Source organism: Neoarius graeffei, chromosome 7 (assembly GCF_027579695.1).
Source record: "Neoarius graeffei isolate fNeoGra1 chromosome 7, fNeoGra1.pri, whole genome shotgun sequence".
Lineage (NCBI taxonomy): Eukaryota > Metazoa > Chordata > Actinopteri > Siluriformes > Ariidae > Neoarius > Neoarius graeffei.
The window spans coordinates 53,693,444-53,716,090 of NC_083575.1; positions in this window are offsets into that span (position 1 = coordinate 53,693,444).

Genomic DNA, 22,647 nt, shown 5'->3' on the forward strand with positions numbered 1-22,647 from the left:
CGCCGCGGATATTTCATTTTGGTTGCTTGGCTCTGTACTGGTACTTCGACACTGCTTGTTTACCGTCACCTAATCCATATTTAGGTAAGTAGAAAAACAGTGGTCATGTTTATGTGCTGATTGTCTCAAAGCTTTAAGGTAAGTAAAGTATTTTCAACTAAACCGGTTATGAGTGAGTCCACTCGGACTTCGGCAGCCAGCAACCTCTAATTATAAGTTTCAGTTTCACCGCGAGCATATGGGTATTTTCTCGCCTTGTAGCTTGTTTATTTCAGCTTTGATTGCTGATTACCTGAACGCAGTTGGGTGAGTATGTTCGCCTGACTCCGCCATGGATAGTTCGTTTTGTTTGCTTGGCGCACTGCTAGGCTTGCTCAGCTGGAAAGCAGTTTGGGCTCTCGACTGCCCCCAGCACCGAGCGACTACGCTCTGCCTCCTAAGTCTAGGAAGCGCCCTAAGGAGCCGTCATGGGAGACTCCCTGTAGGCCCAAGTACCAGAAGGTAGACCCCTTGGCGCAACAAGTGGGCACCTTGGCTCTTTTTGTATTGCATTGATTTATTTCGCAATAAAAACATACATAACATGTAAACATAATATAAATATTACGGAGGATAACACAAAAGTAAAAATACTTATTTCCATTGTGGTCCTTCAGAGCTTGCTGAGATTAAGGCTTTGCTCTATAACCTACAACCACCTGAAGCACAGCCTGCTGATGCTCTCGCCTCTGCTGCTTCATTTACTCCTCCTGAGCCACAGCCTCCGGTGCTGTCCCCGGCCACGGAGCTTCAAGAGGAGGACGTGCTTTCCACTATGGTCAAGCCCGCGATAAAAATGGTGCCTGGGGTTGGACACAGCACCATCTGAAGTACAGATGCAGAGTGCCTTTTTTAGACTCCCCCTCTGCTGTTTTCACTGTTCCACCTTCAGCCCCCTTTATAGACCCCTTTCACTGACGTCACCCGAAACCGGAAGTAAACAGACCCTTCGCCATTTTGGAAGACCAACAAACTCGTGATTAGGGGGAAATAACGGCAGCGGTATGTGAACCCACGAGAATAAAGTGGAGTGGCAAACAACTTAAACAAACAAATCTGAGCTGTTTTATTTATGATTTATTGGCCCAACAGTAGACTTGAAAGAAACCTGTGTGAGACTTGGCAAAAAACTGTGGATATAATGGATAAGTCTGTGCATGATCTGCGGACACTTTGAGGTAAGCAAACGCAAGAAATTCAGATTTAAAACATGCTAAATTGGCCCCAAGTTGATAACTGTATGAGGAGCAAGCCTCCCAGACTTCTACAATTTAATAATAATAATAATAATAATTTAGGATAGGCGGCACGGTGGTGTAGTGGTTAGCGCTGTTGCCTCACAGCAAGAAGGTCCTGGGTTCGAGCCCCGGGGCCGGCGAGGGCCTTTCTGTGTGGAGTTTGCATGTTCTCCCCATGTCCGCGTGGGTTTCCTCCGGGTGCTCCGGTTTCCCCCACAGTCCAAAGACATGCAGGTTAAGTTAACTGGTGACTCTAAATTGACCGTAGGTGTGAATGTGAGTGTGAATGGTTGTCTGTGTCTATGTGTCAGCCCTGTGATGACCTGGTGACTTGTCCAGGGTGTACCCCGCCTTTCGCCCGTAGTCAGCTGGGATAGGCTCCAGCTTGCCTGCGACCCTGTAGAAGGATAAAGCGGCTAGAGATAATGAGATGAGATGAGATAATTTAGGATGGTTTGGGGCTTGCTTGCTGCTGCCAGGTTGGTTGTTGAGTAGCCTGACTGTTTTTTTTTTTCCTTGCGTGTGGTATCATTGTTGACGTGAGGTTGCTTTTTGAACATGCCAATGCGGACACGATTTCCCCTGATGAGTTATGACTTCAGACGCGATGCGTGTGTGGAGGTGTGGAGTCCGCGTGATATGTGCATAAGATAGGCTTCTCATGTGTTTGGAGATCCGCGCTCCAAGACAAGCGCAAGCGCAAGCACCCCCCCCAAGGGAAAAAAAGAGACCCCCCGAAAATATCGGCATAGTTCGAACACTGAGTGTAGGCACTGGGTGTAAACAACAAATAGTTTACAATGTCTGGGTAGCAAACAGATGGCAGAATTGGTGTCAGATCCTCCTTATGTTTCCATTCTCCCTTGCCCTGAGTCTTATCATATGGGTCAAACCCATCAATCACAGCCAGTTTCTCCACATACCGTGCCCTTTCTGCAACTGGTAATGTACTCACATAACCAGAATTATCATCCATCGTGTCACTTTACTCTCGCTCGTACTTTGTTTTATATTGTGAGTGCATGTACTTGGTCTTCCAATATGGCGCCTAACAAAATCTCGCGGCACGGTGACGTCATGTGAAAGGGGTCTATAGAGGAGCTGTAGAGATACAGGATGCGTCCAGTCAGGGTCTGGTCAGCATGGAGGCATTGAGAGCCGACACTCGCTGTCCACGGCCACAGTGTCGTTTGACCGATGACTTCATCGGGAAGAGCTATGATGCTGCAGCACGGGCTGCACGCATAGGCAATTCGTTATCTCATCTGATCCTGGCCCAGTCTCAGGCTGTTCAGTCTTCTGGAGCAGACCCATCACTGCAAAGCCTAGGCAAGGCAAGTTTATTTATATAGCACATTTCATACACAGTGGCAATTCAATGTGCTTTACAGAAGTAAAAGCAAAACAGTAAACAATAGAAAATAAAATTACATAAAATAAATGGGGAAGAAAAAAAATAAGAATTAAACAATAGTAGAAATAAAATAATAAAATGAAGTAAAAGTTCAGTAAAAAAAAAACAGCAGAATAAAATAGAATAAAATTTAAGTAAAGTTTAAAACATGCAGAGACTGTAAAAGTTAAGAAAGTTTAAAACATGTAAAGATGACACTATTAATCAGTTAGCAGAAAGCATCTGAGAACAGCTTGGTCTTTAGTCTAGATTTGAAGCTGCCAACAGCAGGAGCATTTTTGATGTCCTCTGGGAGTTGGTTCCATAGCTGTACTGCATAGTAACTAAAAGCTGCTTCACCACACTTTGTTTTAACGACAGGTTCAGGGATGTGATTTTTCCGCGAATTCGTGGAATTCCGCTTTTTTCACCTCAAAACTTGAAAAAAAATGTTTCCGATTTTTCCCTCAAATCCACATTCGTATCCTATTCGTTCCGACTTTGTTTGAAAGATGGCAGCCTTGGATTTGCATCTTTATGCCTCGATCACGGAGGCTGCCATCTTTCAACTCTTTGTTTGAAGCGAGCGCGTTCATTGGTTGTTACAGAGCGATGGGCCAATCACGTACCTCGTTTCATCTCATTGATGTAATTATGTCATTTACGCAATTATGTCATTGAGATGAAACGAGGTACATGATTGGCCCATTGCTCTGTAACAACCAATGAACGCGCTTGTTAGCTGTATGTAAGCTCGCTTCAAACAAAGAGTTGAAAGATGGCAGCCTCCGTGATCGAGCGTAAAGATGCAAATCGAGTTAAAGAAATCAACAGAATAGTGAAAAACAAGTTCCGCTGGGAATGGTTGGAGAAAGAGGTTGCTACAGACGTTGGACATAAGACTGTGAGACATTTGTTCAGTGATTTCGTTCTTTGGGGAGAGGGCAGAGGTCTCTGGCTGTCAAGTTTGGGGATACTGGGACCTCCCCTGCCCGAGCTACGAGCGTCCAAAGTCGGGCTGGAGCCCGGGATAGAAACGAAACCTAAGCGGAGCACCGCGGCTCGCCTCAGGGCGAATTATGTCCCAAGGCGCGGGGCTAGCGGGCCCTGCTAACGCTGGTTCTTTGGGGGGGGGGGGGGGGGTGAGTGAGTGAGAGTGTGAGAGTAAGTGTGTGTGTGTGAGTGAGTGTGTGTGTGAGTGTGTGTGTGAGTGTGTGTGTGAGTGAGTGTGTGTGTGTGAGTGAGAGTGAGTGTGTGAGAGAGTGTGTGAGAGAGAGAGTGAGCGTGTGTGTCAGAGTTGCATGTTGACCATTAAACTGGCTTGAATTTGTTAATCATGACAAGTTTTTTCTTGTGTGTTTTGCTTGCCATTTTAGTACAATTTTTAAGTCAGAAAACCCCAAAACCCAGGAGCTTCGGGGGGCTTCCCCCCTTGTCCCCCCACCAGGTCGCTGCCCTGGACCAGCTGGGGGCCTGCGGCCCCCAGACCCCCACCTAAAATTTTCAGATAATTTCACCAGCCCCAAATCACATCCCTGCAGGTTTTACCAGTAAATTTTGCTGCTGCGATCTGGTAGATCTGATTGGGTTAGGTCGCTGCAACATATCAGAGAGGTAAATGGGCCCTGTACCATTTAGAGATTTGTACACCAGCAGCAATACTTTAAAGTCAATTCTGTAGCTTACTGGAAGCCAGTGAAGGGACTTTAGAATTGGAGTAATGTGCTCTCTTCTTTTTGTTCGTGTGAGAACCCTAGCCGCTGCATTTTGAACCAGCTGAAGTCGTTTGATGGTCTTTTTTGGCAGGCCTGTGAGAAGGCCATTGCAGTAGTCAACCCTACTAGAGATGAAGGCATGTATAAGTTTTTCCAGATCATTTTTTGGCATAAGTCCTCTTAGTTTGGAAATGTTTTTTAGGTGATAAAATGATGTTTTAGTAATTGCTTTCATGTGACTGTCAAAGTTTAGCTCGCTGTCCATGAAAACACCAAGATTTTTAACCATATCTTTTGTTTTAATCCCCTTTGTGTCAAGAATAGTGGTAATCTTGAGTCTTTCATCTTTTTTCCCAAATAGAATTACTTCTGTTTTATCTGTGTTCAGCTGAAAATTTTTTGACATCCAGTTGTTGATTTGGTCGATACACTGGTAGAGACATTCAAGGGGGGCATAATCATTAGGTGATAGAGCAAAATAAATTTGGGTGTCATCTGCATAGCAGTGATACAAAATTGAGTTGTTCTTGATAATTTGTCCAAGTGGGAGCATATTAAAGGTTGAATAGTAATGGTCCAAGAATCGACCCCTGGGGGACACCACAGGTCAAGGACATTGATGTTGAGGTACAATTTCCCATGGTAACAAAGAAGCTTCTATCTTTTAAGTATGATTTTAACCAATCGATAACTTTACCAGTCAACCCAACCCAGTGTTCAAGTCGATATAACAGTATGTTGTGATCAACAGTATCAAAAGCTGCACTGAGGTCCAGTAACACCAGGACCGATGTTTTGCCTGCATCAGTATTAAGACATATGTCATTTATAACTTTAATCAGCGCTGTTTCAGTGCTATGATTGGCACGAAATCCTGACTGAAAGTTATCAAAACAGCTGTTTGATATCAAGAAGGCAGTTAATTGATTAAAGACAATTTTTTCAAGGATTTTCCCGATGAATGGTAGATTTGATATTGGCCTGTAGTTGTTTAATACTGAAGCATCCAGATTATTCTTTTTAAGTAGGGGCTTTACAACGGCTTTTTTCAGGGACATAGGAACAATGCCAGTCTCAAGGGATGTATTTATGATCTGAAGCACATCTGTAATTATGAGGTGAAGAACAGACTTAAAAAAGTTGGTGGGCAGAATGTCCAATGCAGATGTTGAGGAACTGAGATTTTGTACAGTTTTTTCAAGAGTCTCGTAATCAATTAAACAAAATTCTGACATTGTGTTGAAGTTGTCTGTCTGTGTCACTGGTGATTGCAGCTTTTCAATTATTTGCAACTGAGATATATTATGAGCAATATTCTGCCGTATTTTATCAATTTTACCTTTGAAGAAGGATGTAAACTCATTGCATTTATTAACTGAGAGAAGTTCAGGTGCTAATTGTGGTGGGGGATTAGTTAGCTTCTCTACTGTTGAAAATAGCACATGGGCATTGTTCATATTCCTGTTGATGATGTTGGAGAAGAAAGACTGTCTTGCTTTACGAATTTCATAATTATATTTACAAAGCATCTCTCTATAGATTTGATAATGGATGTGAAGTTTAAATTTATGCCATTTTCTTTCAGTCTTTCTACATTCTCTCTTAAGCAATTTAACAGCTGGGTATTGCTTCCATGGTGCTTTCTGCTTGTCATTAATTCTTTTGATTTTGAATGGAGCAATATCATCCATAATTTGGGTTATATTTAAATTAAAAATTTCCAGTAAATCATCTACAGAGTCTGACATTTTGGTTGAGATCCGAGAGAGAGCTTGCTCAAAGAGAACACGTGTTGTCGTTTATGACTCTCCTACCCATAGTCGTTGAGCTGTTTTGAATGTGAGGAGACATAGAAACATCAGAGAAAACACAGAAATGATCAGATAAGGCCAGGTCAACAACAGTAGTAGAAACAGTAAGACCCTTTGTGATAACGAGGTCAAGGGTATGACCACAAGAGTGGGTTGGCCCCTGTACATGTTGTACTAGGTTGAAGTTGTCAATAAGTGCAAGTAGTTCTCTGGCATAAGTATTTTCAGGATTATCTACATGCAAGTTAAAATCCCCAGATATAATAAGACAGTCAAACTCTAAGCAAATGACTGACAACAGTTCACCAAACTCTTCCAGAAAAACTTTGGCTGAATGTCTTGGAGGCCTGTAAATAGTTAATAACAATATGTTAGGAGAGCATGTAACAAGTGCACATAAGTGTTCAAAGGATTTAAAATCACCAAGTGAGGACTGTTTACATTGAAAAGAGGCTTTGAATATATTTGCAATCCCTCCACCTTTCCCCTGTCGGGTAGCATTCATGAAATTAAAATTTGGGGGGGCTGCATAAGGGTGGTAGCACTATTTGCTTGATCCAGCCAAGTTTCAGTTAAAAGCAAAAAATCAAGATTGTGTTTGCAGATAAGATCATTAATTAAAAATGACTTGTTTGAAAGTGATCTAACGTTCAGAAGAGCTAGCTTTACAGAAAGTCTAGAAGTAATATCCGCTTGGGCACTCTGATGTTGTTTTGAAACAGGAAGGAGACTAGACTGGTTTACCCCCTGGGTTAAATATGCTCTATGTTTTCTATTTCTTATCAACACAGGAATAGATAATGGCATAGGCATACTGGGTTCCAGCTTGTTTTCAAAACTACGCCCAATGCAGGGACCCACAGCACATCATACAAGACTTTCTGTATGTTCCATATGGTTGGATGAGGGAAGGATTGGAGATGTCATGTATTTTTTTAGATGGTGAAAAAGACTGGTAGCCAGCTGAAAGTCCTGGGCGAACACAGTTCAGTCTGTTGGTTGATTTTTGACGAACTGGGTACACTGCTTGTCGCAACTGATTTGGACTGGAAAAAGAGTGTAGCCATTGGCAGCAATCTCTGCATACTTTCAGGGAAATCCATGCAGGGGGGAGACAGAGATGGTACAATAAAGTCAGAAGAGCGAGACTGAGATTGGAACTTTGGTGAGGTCTTTGTGAGTGTCTTCATGACTGTCTCTGTGGTGACTGTTTCCATGACAGTCTCTGTGATACTTGCATGGGGTCGAGATGTGGATGATGGAATCACATGCTCACATTCTTCATGTGATTGTTGATGTCCTTGGCAGTCTGCCCCAGATGGTTCTTGGCAGTCTGCCCCAGATGGCTGTGTGTCCTTGGTGAAGACTTGCATGGATGATTGTTTTGGCTTTGCAAAGTCAGTCTGCGATATCTTATCAACTGTTTTCCTTGATGTTGGCTGAGAGAAAATTGCGTGTTGTAAAGTGAGGCTGTAGTGATCCACTAAAACTTTGGTCCCAATCCGGCTGAGTTCAGTGCTGTTTGGCTTGAAGAATTCTCTGCGATTCCAGAAAAGGTTAAAATTGTCTATGAAGTTCATACCAAATAAAAAACAAGTTTTTCCAAGCCAGGTGTTAAGACTGAAGAGTCGAGTAAATGCAAAGCTTCCCCTTGCAGGAAGTGGGCCACTGATAAAAGATTGTATTCCAGTCTTATAGAGATCAGAAAAAAGTTTTCTGAAATCATCTTGGACAAACAGCTGTTCTCTGAAAACATCATTTGCTCCCACATGCACAACAATACATTTGATAGTTTTATGCTCGGACATAAGTTTCAAAATGCTGTCTTTGGTGTCAGAGATGGATGTATTTGGAAGGCAGCAAATAATCATTCCATGTCCCTTTAAATGTCTTACAGTGGAATCACCAAGAACAAGGGTTGTGGGATCAGGTGGTATTACGAGCTGCTTTTTGCCTCTTCCCACAGCTCTTCAGTTGTGGTGCGATCTCTTTCTGTGATGTGTTTGTCTGCCTGAGAATTCCGCTTCCACATCCCTGAGGCATTCAAATTTGTTCTGAAGCCTTATGGGCTGTGGATTTTCCATAGGATTGTAAATTCTATTGCAGTTTGTAGACATGGCTCTATTTCTAATAGCATGGCTGTGGAGCATGGGTTGCATAGTACCAGGACGAGCTGGTGTTGAGGTAATTACTCTTCTGTTTTTATTTTTGGGCCTGCCACCCATCATGTGCCAGTTTTTTGTACTCACATTTTGCCCTGTTAGATCGATGATTTCACCCACTCGATCTGCAATGCCATCGGCCTGTCGGGATGCAATCTCTGCATTCTCAGCCACTGTTTCTGTACTCCTTTCCTGAGATATCGCTCTTAATTCATCCGTCTTTGGCAGGGCATCAATCTTTGATTCCAGGATAGAAATCCTCTGTTCTAGTTCTGTGCATTTTCTGCAAGATCTCCTGGATTTTTTGCCTCCTGGCATTTTGTTTTAAAAGCTAACTTATCTTATAAAGATGAAAAATAAAATGAAAAATAAAATGAAGAAAAAATAGTGGAAATTAAATGATTGAGTAAAGTAAAAGAAAGATCAAGCAGGAGCAAAGCAAAGAAGCGTCCTACTTGCTTGAGTAGGAGGAGCAGAAAAAAGGCCTAAGCGAGGCCTTGCTGCAGGCATTTGCTTTCATGTCCAGGGAGCTGGGCAGACTAATGTCGTCTTTAACTCTCGCCAGGCGTCAGCTCTCCCAGTGATTCCGGGACAGCTCTTTGGTGCCGCCGCACAGGCACGTCGGGGTACAATTCCCACTCTCCCCCCATAGGGGGCGTGGAGGCAGACGTTGACTACTCCACTCCGGCGGTCGGACACTTCACCAGTCAACAACTTGCCTACTGGGAAGTGGTAACATCGGACCCCTGGGTTATATCCACCCTCTCTCAGGGTTACAGCATACAATTCAGATGCCGACCGCCGAGAGTTCAAGGGGTCAAAATGAAAGCTCTGGCAGTACGCCAGGAGGTCTTGACCCTCCTGGAAAAGGGTGCCATCGAGCCATTAGATCCACCTTCACAAAACAGTGGTTTTTATTCCACCTATTTCATCATCCCCAAAAAAAAGGGGGGGTGGGCTTCGCCCCATACTGGATCTGAGACATTTGAACGACCACCTCAAGGTCTTCAAATTCCGTATGCTGCGCACATTCGACGTCTTAAACAGCATCGATTGGTTCACAACCATCGATCTGAAGGATGCATACTTCCCAGAATCTTTATGAGATTCGTCGCGACAGCACTGTCCCTACTTCAGAGCAGGGGAATGCGTATCCTCCCCTACCTGGACGACTGGTTGATTTGTTCTCAGTCAAGGGTAGACGCGCTCAACGACCCAGCCGTGCTGGTTTCTCACATCACCAAACTTGGGCTCAGGGTGAACCACGCCAGGAGCTCCCTCACACCCAGCCAGAAGACTGTTTTTCTTGGCCTTCAGCTGGATTCTCAGCTGTTGAAGGCAACCCTGTCTTAGCGACAGGTGAGCGATATTGTCCGACGGTTACATCGCTTCAGGAAGGGACGAACCCTGACCTTCAGGTCTTTCCAGACACTACTAGGTATACTCACCGCGGCCTCATCGGTAGTTCCGTTGGGCCTCCTCACACTCGGGCCTCTACAAATCTGGATGAACAGCCTTGGGTTACATCCACAACATCACAGGCCAGTCAGAATCACGGCCAGTTGCTCCTCATGTCTACGCCCATGGAGAGAGCGCTCTTTTCTAACGTGGGGGGTACCCATGGGGTCCATACCCTCTCGCAGAGAAGTAGTCGCCACCGATGCATCACTGATCGGCTGGGGCACAGTGCAGCAGTGCAGGACTGCCCGGGGCGTATGGGCCCCACAACAGTGGGGACAACACATCAATGTGTTAGAGCTGCGGGCCGTTTTCCTCGCCCTGAAACATTTCCGTCCGGTTTTAGCAGGTCGGCATGTCCTTATAAAGACCGACAATACATCTGTGGTCTATCATATAAACCACCAGGGCGGCACCAGGTCACTACTTTCCCTGAAAGCTCACTCGGCACCTACTGACATGGGCTTACCCTCGTCTGGTGAGCCTGAGGGCAATGCATTCACCAGGAGTGAGGAACACTCCTGCGGATCTTCTTTCACGACAGAACCCCAATCCGGGGGAGTGGAAGCTGCACCCGGAAGTGGTGCAGAGTATTTGGCTGTGATATGGCAGGGCAGAGGTGGACCTTTTCGCCTCCCAGGCCACGACACATTGCCCCCTGTAGTTTACACTGAAAGAAACGTCAAGCCCCTCGGGCCAAGACGCACTGGCACATGAGTGGCCACAGCAGCTCCTGTATGCTTTCCCATCACTCCTGCTAATTCTGCCCACTCTCGAGAGGATCCTCAAGGAGGATCACAGGGTGCTGTTGATAGCCCCCTATTGGCAGGGAGAGTCTGGTTCCCTACCCTGTACAGGTTGCTGCAAGGAGCCTTGGTGTCTCCCTGCACGGATGGACCTCCTCTTACAGATGGGAGGTCAAATTTGGCATCCGAACCCAGCACGGTTGCAGCTGTGGGTGTGGCCTCTGAAGGGCCCGACCCACTGCTAGCAGAATGTGAGTCGACCGTTGTGCGGACCATCCAGTGTTCCCGTGCACCTTCCACCAATGCGCTCTATGCCAATAGGTGGAAGCTCTTTGTGAGTTGGTGCCAAGCACGCCATCAGGAACCGGCATGTTGCCCGATACCGGTGATTCTCAGCTTTTTACAGTCTCGTCTGGACGAGAGCCTTGCACCCTCCACCATCAAGGTGTATGTAGCGGCTATATCCGCAATTCACAACAGGGTAGACGGGCTGACTGTGGGATCCCACACACGGGTGAGCCACTTTCTTAAAGGTGCTCAGCGCATAAGACCCCCTCAACACAGTCCAAGACCAGCTTGGGACTTGCCTCTGGTTTTAAGAGCACTGTGTAAACCTCCATTTGAGCCCCTACAGGGGATGGAGCTCAAGTGGCTATCTTTAAAGACAGCATTCCTTTTAGCTATGATGTCGGCTAAGAGAGCGGGTGAACTACACGCCCTGTCTATCGGCCGGGAGTGCTTACAATGGAGCCCCGATGGCACGGGTGTAACATTGTGGCCTAATCCTTCGTTTATGCCCAAGAACTTCTCCTCTTCATACACCAATCAGCCCCTCAGCCTGGAAGCCTTCAGACCACCGCCTGAGGAGAATGAGCAGGGCCAAGGTCACGTCCTTCTTTGCCCAGTTCGAGCACTGAGGGCATACATTGAAGCGACTGCTGCATTTCGGCAGTCGGATGCACTGTTTGTGGGTCACACTGGACATAGGCGCGGCCACGCATTGTCCAAACAGACTGTCGAACTGGACCGTGGAGGCCATTAGCAGCAGCCTCCCGGTCCCTCCCCACATCCGAGGCCACTTCACTCAGAATGTGGCTGCATCATGGGCGGCTCTACGTGGAGTTCCACTCTCTGATATCTGCGCCGTTGCCTCATGGGTCTCAACTTGAACATTTGCAAGGTTTTATAGGGTTAATGTGGCCATGCATAATCCACTGGCCACAGCCACCCTTTCAGCCATTCGTAGGGTAAATAGGTCTTCCTCGTGACCCTGTTGGTATTAGTCATCCGGGTGCTTCAAGCACTGCCTCTGGCGGTCAGGAGAAATGAAATAGAATGATGGTTACGTATGTAACCGCGGTTCTATGAATTTCGGATGACCGCCAGAGCTTGGCTGTCACTCGGAAGGCTGACGAGAAGACTGCCAAGAGAACGCTTCCGGGGTAAATGCACCTTAAGTACCGGTGCAGTGACATACGTCACCCCTGTCGCAAGCGACTTTGTTGGTATACACACTCGAACTGCAAGGCAAGGCAAGGCAAGTTTATTTATATAGCACATTTCATACACAGTGGCAGTTCAATGTGCTTTACAGAAGTAAAAGCAGAACAGTAAACAATAGAAAATAAAATTACATAAAATATTTGGGGAAGAAAAATAATAAGAATTAAACAATAGTAGAAATAAAATAATAAAATGAAATAAAGTTAATCAGCCTCGAGATTAATTATTATTATGGGTTTAACTCATAAAGCGCGCTCTTCCCATGGCTCTTCCACGAGGATCACCAAAAATCGTCCCGCAGACAAAATCTACGAGGATCACAAATATCACATAAAGCGCGCTCTTCCCGTGGCTCTTCCACGAGGATCACCAAAAATTGTCCCGCAGACACAATCTACGAGGATCACCAAATAAAATCGTCCCGCAGACAAAATCTACAAGGATCACAGTAACAAAGAATTAAAGTAAAAGTAAAATCATTAAAATCAAAGATTAAAAAGAAATTAAAATAAAGAAAGTAAAATCATTAAAATCAAAATTAAAATAAATTATGTTAAAGGAAATTAATTACTTAGGTAAAAATTAATCAAGTGAAAGCATCTGAAAACAGCTTTGTCTTGAGCCTGGATTTAAAACTAACAACAGTAGGAGCATTTTTGATATCATCTGGAAGTTGGTTCCAAAGCTTAGCAGCATAGCAACTAAAGGCTGCTTCACCACACTTCGTTTTGACAGCTGGTATTACTAGCAAGTTTTTCTCTTGTAATCTTAGAGACCTAGTTGGTGCATATAATTGAAACATATCCAGTAGGTAGCTGGGTCCCATCCCATTTAATGTTTTAAATAGAAGTAGTGCTTTAAAGTCAATTCTATAGCTCACTGGGAGCCAGTGCAGAGACCTTAGGATTGGAGTGATATGGACTACCCTTTTTGTTCTTGTAAGAACCCTTGCTGCTGCATTTTGGATTAGTTGAAGCTCTTTGATGGTCTTTTTTGGAAGACCTGTGAAAAGGCTATTGCAGTAATCAACCCTACTGGAGATGAAAGCATGAATAAGTTTTTCTAGATCATGTTTTGACATGAGACCCCTGAGTTTAGAAATGTTTTTTAGGTGATAGAATGCAGACTTTTTTACCACTTTCATATGACTGTTGAAGTTAAGTTCACTGTCAATAAGGACACCAAGGTTTTTGACAGTATCCTTTGCTTTAAGCCCCTTAGTTTCAAGAACAGTGGCAATCCTAAGCCTTTCCTCCTTTTTGCCAAATATAATTGCTTCAGTTTTATCTGCGTTCAGCTGAAGAAAATTGTGAGACATCCATTTGTTAATTTGGTTAATGCATCTATGAAGAGAATCAAGAGGGGCATAGTCATTAGGTGACATAGCTAAGTAAAGCTGAGTGTCATCTGCATAGCTATGGAAGTTTATTGAGTTATTCTTAATAATTTGTCCAAGTGGGAGCACATAAAGGTTGAATAGTAATGGTCCCAGGATTGAGCCCTGGGGAACCCCACAATTCAAGGACACGGGTAATGAACTGTGGCCTCCAATGGCCACATAAAAAAATCTTTGTTGTAGGTAAGATTTTAACCAGTTGATTACTATGCTAGTAAATCCAACCCAATGCTCCAGTCGATGTAACAGTATGGAATGATCTACCATGTCAAATGCAGCACTTAAGTCTAAAAGCACCAAGACTGAATCAGTTTACCAGCATCAGAATTAAGACGTAGGTCATTCATGACTTTAATAAGAGCTGTTTCAGTGCTATGATTGGCATGAAAACCTGACTGAAACTTATCAAAACATCCGTTTAATGTCAGGAAGGCAGTTAATTGATTAAAAACAATTTTTTCAATTATTTTACCAACAAATGGCAAATTGGATATGGGCCTGTAGTTGTTGAGTACTGAGACATCCAGGTTATTCTTTTTCAGTAGGGGTTTTACAACCGCTTTTTTCAGAGATGAGGGAAACATGCCAGTTCATAAGGAGATGTTGATAATCTGAAGTACCTCGTCTGATATTAGGTGAAGAACAGATTTGAAAAAGACTGTAGGTAAAATGTCCAGTTAAGATGTGGAGGAGCTGAGACTTTGTACTGTTTTTCTCAGAGTCTCAACATCAATTAAACTAAATGTTGACATTGTATTACGACCCCCTCTCTTGTTATCCAATGGTTCCAGATTTTGAAGTGTTTGCACCTGTGTGGCTATATTCATACGTATTTTATCAATCTTTCCTTTGAAAAAAGATGCAAGGTCGTTGCATGTATTAACTGAGAGAAATTCAGAAGGCATTTGTTTTGATGGGTTTGTTAGCTTTTCAACTGTAGAAAATAGCACACGGGCATTGTTGATATTCCTATTAATAATGTCAGCAAAAAAAGACTGTCTTGCTTTAGAAATTTCTAAGTTGTATTTACATAACATCCCTTTGTAGATTTGATAATGAATCTGGAGTTTAGATTTACGCCATTTTCTTTCAGACTTTCTACATTCCCTCTTTAACATTTTAACTGCTGGATTTAGTTTCCAGGGTGCTTTTCCTTTGTCTATGACTCTTTTGGTTTTAAAAGGAGCAATAGCATCCATAATATGATTCATTCTTGAATTAAAAATTTCCATTAGATCATCTGCACAATCTGAAGATTGACATGGGAGTTCTGAGAGTGCCTGCTCAAAAAGAGCTGCTGTGCCATTGGTAATTACCCTCTTTTTTACAGTCACAGACTTGTTTTGAAAGTGAGGGGAAATGGAAACATCAAAGAAAACACAGAAATGATCAGATATACCCGGTCCATGACACTAGTAGATACATTAAGACCCTTAGTGATGACAAGGTTGAGGGTGTGGCCATGGGAGTGTGCTGGCCCTTGTACATGTGTTAGGTTGAAGGCATCAATCAGTGTAAGAAATTCATTTGCATATGTGTTATCTGGATTATCAACATGGAAGTTAAAATCCCCAGAAATAATAAGATTGTCAAACTCTAAACAAATATTTGACAACAGTTCCCCAAACTCCTCTCGGAACAGTGGTGCAGAAAGTCTTGGTGGTCTGTAAATAGTCAACACTAATATGTTAGAAGAACATTTTAGGATTGCACTTAGGTATTCAAAAGATGTAAAATCACCAAGAGTTGTCTGTTTGTACTGAAAACATGCTTTGTATATATTTGCTATTCCTCCTCCCCGTTTATTGGCTCTTCCAACACTCATGAAATCAAAGAGTGGGGGAGTTGCTTCAATAAGAGTAATAGAGCTGCTTGATTGTTCAAGCCAAGTTTCAGTAAGAAGCATAAAATCCAGTTTGTGTGTACCATTGAAGTCATTAATTAAAAAAGGCTTATTAAGTGATCTTACATTCTGAAGAGCTAGTTTTACAGTGAATGTGGGGATAATTTCCACAGAAGCGTTCTGTGGTTGTTTTGGAACTGGAAGGAGATTTGACGAGTTTACCCCATTGATAGGATGAATAAGAACACCTCTCCTTGTTAGGACAGGAATAGAAAAGTACGTCGTGGGTCCCAGCTTATTTTCAAAACTACCATCTGGACCCAGATTATATCAGTTCGTTCCAACATGAAGGTCTTCACTGCTGCTGGTGAACTGTAGCTGTGCACATGGTCCTTGAGTCTTATCTGTAATCACAGGGGGAGGTGGTGCCCTCTGTTTTTTGGGTGCTGTGGCAGTTGGCCATGTTTACCACTGTGAGACATCCCCTTTTCTCTTTACAACAGTCTGAAAACGTCTGGGGACTGAGGAGACAAGTTGCTCAAGTTTAGGGATAGGAATGTTAACCCATTCTTGTCTAATGTAGGATTCTAGTTGCTCAACTGTCTTAGGTCTTTTTTGTCATATCTTCCGTTTTATGATGCGCCAAATGTTTTCTATGGGTGAAAGATCTGGACTGCAGGCTGGCCAGTTCCGTACCCGGACCCTTCTTCTATGCAGCCATGATGCTGTAATTGATGCAGTATGTGGTTTGGCATTGTCATGTTGGAAAATGCAAGGTCTTCCCTGAAAGAGACGTCGTCTGGATGGCAGCATATGTTGCTCTAGAACCTGGATATACCTTTCAGCATTGATGATGTCTTTCCAGATGTATAAGCTGCCCATGCCACACGCACTAATGCAACCCCATACCATCAGAGATGCAGGCTTCTGAACTGAGCATTGATAACAACTTGGGAACAGCTATACATGTGGTAGACGTCCTTACACAGAACAATTTACAGAAGTGAAAAGACATGACATTTTATCTCATTTATACAGTTGAGGAGTTGAGGGTTAAAGGCCCAGCAGGGGTAGTTTGGCAGTTCAGGTATTGAACTCACAACCTTCCAATCAGAAGTTTAGTGCCTTAGCCACTGATCTAACACTGCCAAAGACTGCTGGCTGTTACAAATCACTGACACTGGAGAGTCATTCCAAAATGATAGTTAAACATCTCACAGAAAGCGTAACATATCAGCAATTGCAAAGTTATTGTTGTTGTGTGTGTTTTTTCTTTTTAATATCTATGTGGAGCATCCAGGATACAAAATCCAGCATAAATTTAGATTATAGGAATTACAACCAATTAAAATCCACTGGTCAGAGTTATTGTCTGTGCTATGCAGTTATAGAAAATTAATCAATACATTCTGATCAGGGGCAGCATGGTGATGTAGTGGTTAGCACTGTTGCCTCACAGCCAGAAGGTTCTGGGTTTGAGCCCAGTGGCCGACAGGGGCCTTTCTGTGTGGAGTCCAAAGACATGCAGGTTAGGTTAATTGGTGGCTCTAAATTGATCGTGAGTGTGAATGGTTGTTTGTCTCTGTGTCAGCCCTGCGATGATCTGGTGACTTGTCCAGGGTGTACCCCACCTCTCACCCATAGTCAGCTGGGACAGATTCCAGCTTGCCTGCGACGCTGCACAGGATAAGCGGTTATGGATGGATGGATCTTCTGACCAATCAGAATTTAGTTTTAAACAGTGCTGTGGTATAATATTTTATGAAACAATTTCAGCCAAAATTCAACAAAGAACCATCACTGCTCATCATATACAAGCTTTCTCTGGTTGAAGAAAAAGACAAAAACAATAAACTATTAAGGAGCTGAAAGTGTCAGCTCTGTTTGCTCAGCCAAAAAAAATCAGACTTACTGAAAAGAACCATAAGTACAATTGTTACTACATCTACATTTTTGTAAAGCTGCTTATTTTGAGTGTAACAAATGATTAAACATTCATTCATCTTCAGTAGCTATTTTATTCTGATCAGGATAGCAGTGGATCCGTAACCAATCCCAGAAGTCCTGGGTGCAAGATGGGAGAATTCCCCCTGAATGGCACACTGGTCCATTACAGGGCACCATTCACATACATTCACACCTGGGGGAATTTGGCACAGCCAATCCGCCTGCCAAGGTGTAGACTGGCCATCAAGAAGTTCTTTTTTTCCCAACTGCAGCATATAGCCTACATACAGATATTCAGTAGGTCATCTTAGCCGCAGCTGGTGCAATCTGTAATAGCAGAAATTAGTTGCTATCACAACTGAAAATAGCCTATCTAGCACTCAGGCTGTTGGTATCTAGCACTCGTTAAAAGTACTTATCACCCGTTGCCGGGGTGCAGAGAAGGTGTGCCAGAAAAAAAGGCTTTGCTGGCTGATGCTGCATAGTGTGCTAAGATAATGGATTTATATACGCAGACTGCAGGTAATGATGCAGACACTAGCAAAGAGGTAGAAACATCAAAGAGGAGTGAAAAGGGAACAGGTGCTTTGTCATGCTCACTGGTGCTAGCAGCTGTAATCCTGCACACATCGTGTGTACATTTTAAAAAAAAAATGATTTTGTTCATTTTTTAACATTCTATCTTGAAAATAAAATTGTGACAACAGCAGGTCATGTCTTTGGATGAAACAGTAACCAGCCCATAAGTAAAGTGAACACACCCAAGGAGGCAGTGACAAATTCATTGGACAATATCATGCATTGCATTGTACTGGTAGGTGAATTTTGATGGCATGTGCAGAAATCTGTGAAGTGCACAAAAGTAGTCTTTCAGCAGGAACTATTGGAGAAAGAGGGCAGGTTTTGCGCACTTCTGTGCTTGCCAGGAAAAAGAGAAAGACGCATAGAACACCTGAAAGTCTACCAAAACTTCATTAGATATTCCTTATGCATATTTACAAGAGAAAAAACATACCAACGGACATCGAAAAACTAGAAAAGAGACACGTTGGAGATGTAAAACTTCCACACTAGCAAGCGAGTGTGACAAGTTATAAACAAACATGGCTGCCAGGTTTGCTTCATTAAAAATGGAGGATTTTGAGAGAATTTTAACTGCCAGGTAGCTTTGTTGTGTGTCGTTGTCGATGTTGATTTTAAAAGTAACTAAGTAAATTACTTAGGGAAATGAATACTTCAGTCTGAGTGAAAAATACTGTGGTGAGCGTGCATGGAAGAAGAGTCTGGAGACAGAAATCTTAGTTTCTCGGTTGTTAGCCTGTGTTACTTGCTCTCCATAGCACTGGCTTGACTGCTTCATTAGCATTCGCTAACACTACTGATGAACGCTACACTGGTTGGAAAGTGACTTCACTGCCGCACTGACTGTGCCGACTTGTGGGTAAGCTTGCGTTGGCCTTCGAGAAGGCTGATATGCTAATATGAAGAGTGTGTATGTATAATAATAATAATAATATTGGCTGGCCTTTTTTCATTGTATATCAGATATATTCCATTCAGCTAGCATGATATTGAACTTGTCTTTGACTCGTTCAGTATTATGCTAGCTGAATGGAGTATATCTCAAGTCAAGTCAACTTTATTGTCAAATATGCTATACATCTTCGACATACAGCACAGATGAAATTTCAGTCCTCTCTGACCCACGGTGCAAACAGGCAATGCAATAAATAAAAATAAAAATAGAATAATTGAAAAAAACAAACAAACAATATAAACAGTATAAACACTCTAGATAAGAACTAGACATAGACTAAACACTCAAACAATATAAACAGTATAAACACTAGATAAGAACTAGACAGACTAAACACTCAAACAAACAATATAAACAGTATAAACACTCTAGATAAGAACTAGACATAGACTAAACACTCATATACATACATATATATATATATATACACACACACACACACACACACACACACACACACACACATGTAAATTGGTGCAAATAAACAGTCAAGGGTACTTGAGGTATAGCAGGTAAACATGAAATAAGCAGTATAAACAAACTAGCAGCTGTTAAGGTGAGGTAGTGCGGAATAGTGCAAATGAGCGAGGTAAAGTGAGATGTGCAGTCCCTGAATTCAGTGTGTTAATGAACGATGAGGTGTGTGTGTGTGTGTGTGTGTGTGTGTGTGTGTGTGTGTTTTGGGGGGGGGGGGGGAACTGTGAGGATGACATGTCAGATGCTGAAGGGGGGTCAGGGGGGGTGTGCGAGCAGAATCTGTGGCAGGGGCAGAGGGGGGAGGAGGGGCAGAACAGGGAGGGAGTTGAGCCTCCTGACCGCCTGGTGAAAGAAACTGTTCTTGAGCCTGCTGGTTTTGGCCCGGAGACTCCGCAGTCTCCTCCCCGACGGCAGCAGACTGAAGAGGCTGTGAGATGGGTGGGTGGGGTTACCTGCAATCCTGATGGCTTTGCAGGTGAGGCGGGAGTTATAAATATCCATTAGAGAAGGGAGAGAGACACCAATGATCCTCTCAGCTGCTCTCACGATGCGCTGCAGAGTCTTGCAGCAGGACACGGTGCAGGCGCCGTACCACACGGTGATGCAGTTGGTCAGAATGTTCTCGATGGTGCCTCTGTAGAAAGTGTGCATGATGGGGGCTGGGGCTCTTTCTCTCCTCAGTTTGCGGAGGAAGTACAGACGCTGTTGGGCTTTTTTGGCCAGTGAGGAGGTGTTGTTGCTCCAGGACAGGTCTTCAGAGATGTGTACACCCAGAAACTTGGTGCTGCTCACCCTCTTCACTGCAGCACCATCGATAGATAGTGGAGCATGCTGGGCGTGCTCTCTCCTGAAGTCCACAACAATCTCCTTCGTCTTCTCCATGTTCAGACGGAGATTGTCATCCTTGCACCACATGGCCAAGCGGCTCACCTCGCCTGTAGATTGTCTCATTGCCATTGTTGATGAGACCCACCACAGTCATGTCATCCGCAAACTTAATGAAGAGATTAGAGTTGGATGTTGGTGTGCAGTCGTGGGTCAGCAGAGTGAAGAGGAGGGGGCTTAGCACACATCCTTGGGGGGCCCCCGTGTTCAATGTGATGGTGCTGGAGGAGTTGCTGCCAACCCGTCTGTCTGTCCCAGTTGCACAGGGAGGTGTTGAGTCCCAGCTGGTCCAGTTTATGAATGAGCTGCCGAGGAATGATTGTGTTGAATGCTGAGCTAAAGTCTATGAACAGCATTCTGACATACAAGTCTTTTGTCTCCAGGTGGGTGAGGGCTGAGTGGAGGGCAGTGGAGATGGTGTCATCGTACAATTTGTACTTTGTCCCAACTTTTTTGGAATCGGGGTTGTACCATTCACTGGGAAAATCCTTGAAAAAATTGTCTTCAATCAGTTAACTGCCTTCTTGACATCAAACAGCTGCTTTGATAACTTTCAGTCAGGATTTCGTGCCGATCACAGCACTGAAACAGAGCTGATTAAAGTTATAAATGACATGCGTCTTAATACTGATGCAGGCAAAACATCGGTCCTGGTGTTACTGGACCTCAGTGCAGCTTTTGATACTGTTGATCACAACATACTGCTATATCGACTTGAACACTGGGTTGGGTTGACTGGTAAATTATCAATTGGTTAAAATCATACTTAAAAGATAGAAGCTTCTTTGTTACCATGGGAAATTGTACCTCAACATCAATGTCCTTGACCTGTGGTGTCCCCCAGGGGTCGATCCTTAGACCATTACTATTCAACCTTTATATGCTCCCACTTGGACAAATTATCAAGAACAATTCAATTTTGTATCACTGCTATGCAGATGACACCCAAATTTACTTTGCTCTATCACCTAATGATTATGCCCCCCTTGAATGTCTCTACCAGTGTATCGACCAAATCAACAACTGGATGTCACAATTTTCTTCAGCTGAACACAGATAAAACAGAAGTAATTCTATTTGGGGAAAAAAGATGAAAGACTCAGGATTACCACTATTCTTGACACAAAGGGGATTAAAACAAAAGATATGGTTAAAAATCTTGTTTTCATTGACGGTGAGCTAAACTTTGACAGTCATATGAAAGCAATCACTAAATCAGCATTTTATCACCTAAAAAACATTTCCAAACTAAGAGGACTTATGTCAAAAATGATCTGGAAAAACTTATACATGCCTTCATCTCTAGTAGGGTTGATTACTGCAATGGCCTTTTCACAGGCCTGCCAAAAAAGACCATCAAATGACTTCAGCTGGTTCAAAATGCAGCGGCTAGAGTTCTCACATGAACAAAAAGAACAGAGCACATTACTCCAATTCTAAGGTCCCTTCACTGGCTTCCAGTAAGCTACAGAATTGACTTTAAAGCATTGTTGCTGGTATACAAATCTCTAAATGGTACAGGGCCCAATTACCTCTCTGATATGTTGCAGCGGCCTAACCCAAACTTCTTCCCCCTTTATTTTATGTAATTTTATTTTTTATTGTTTACTGTTTTGCCTTTACCTCTGTAAAGCACATTGAACTGCCACTGTGTATGAAATGCGCTATATAAATAAACTTGCCTTGCCTTATGTCGGCTCAGATTTGGTGTATTATATTGGGGCCACTTGACAACAAATTCCCAGACTGCTTTACATTACCACTCTACCCCTGCACCTGCCTGTATGTTTTTTGATAGTTGGAAGCTGGGTGTGAACATGGGGTGAACCTGTAATGCTATCCTGCAATGCTACCCGCTGCACCACCATGTCACTCATCATTCAGGATTCACCATTCAACACTGTGTTATTTAAACTCTTGAATTATTTCCCACAGATTAAAAATATAAAAACAGACATATTCCTTGTTGTCTGCTGTGGTTTATGATGATGATGATTATTTTTCTTCAGATTTAACCCCTGTGCACAATACCTTGAATGCATTATCCCTTCTGAAGTACACTTTCTCATCTCATCTCATTATCTCTAGCCGCTTTATCCTTCTACAGGGTCACAGGCAAGCTGGAGCCTATCCCAGCTGACTATGGGCGAAAGGCAGGGTACACCCTGGACAAGTCGCCAGGTCAGCACAGGGCTGACACATAGACACAGACAACCATTCACACTCGCATTCACACCTACAGTCAATTTAGAGTCACCAGTTAACCTAACCTGCTTGTCTTTGGACTGTGGGGGAAACCGGAGCACCCGGAGGAAACCCATGTGGACACAGGGAGAGCATGCAAACTCCGCACAGAAAGGCCCTTGCCGGCCACGGGGCTCGAACCCGGATCTTCTTGCTGTGAGGCAACAGCGCTAACCACTACACCACCGTGCCGCCCCTGAAGTACACTTTGCTTTGTCTATTTTCTTAAACTACCACAGAAATACTGTCTGAT